Here is a 637-nt window from a genome sequence, read left to right as displayed (position 1 = left end):
GGGGCTGCGGCGGAGCGGCGCCAGGCGGCAGGTAGGGCCCAGCGAAGGGTGGCCTAGCCCGGGGCGGGGGGCGAGCTGCCCGGGGTAAACCAGCGGGTACTGTCGGTGCGCGACACCGGTGGTAGTCCTTCTGACTTCCCGCTTGGTCCTTCGGCCTGGTTCGCTCGTGGTTGTTAAGCCTAAACGTTCTCGAAGTGTTCAGAGAAGGTTCCCGCGGCCTCGCAGCGAGTGAGGGAGCGTGTGTGCCGAGCAGGCCTTGCCCTGCTCGCACGGCGCTGCTCGGGCGCCTGCCCAGCTGGTAACGCCGCGGGCGGGAAACGCTGGTTAACGTGGTGTCGCGGCCTGTGTGCGAGGTAAGGCGCTGGCCTGGCAGCCCCAAGCGTGGTCGTGAGGCTGCACCTCAAGGAGGCCGCTGACCCATCAAGGAGGCCGCTGACCCGAAGGCCCTTGGCCCTGTGCTCTCCCGCTCTGTGAAACGGTGCCCTAAGCAAAACCTGACACCTCGGGAAGAAAGTAACTGTTTGGGACGTATGGCAGCTCATTCTGCAGAAGCAGGAGGATCCTGGGGATGCCTAGCTCACTGGAATCACCCTGACCTCGGCTGGGACCACAGGCCTCAGCGTCACGGCGTTTGTGC

This window comes from Charadrius vociferus, unplaced genomic scaffold (assembly GCF_000708025.1).
Source record: "Charadrius vociferus isolate BGI_N301 unplaced genomic scaffold, ASM70802v2 scaffold262, whole genome shotgun sequence".
In the NCBI taxonomy this organism is placed as follows: domain Eukaryota; kingdom Metazoa; phylum Chordata; class Aves; order Charadriiformes; family Charadriidae; genus Charadrius; species Charadrius vociferus.
The sequence above is the reverse complement of the archived record's forward strand: the minus strand, read 5'-3'. Positions refer to the sequence as shown.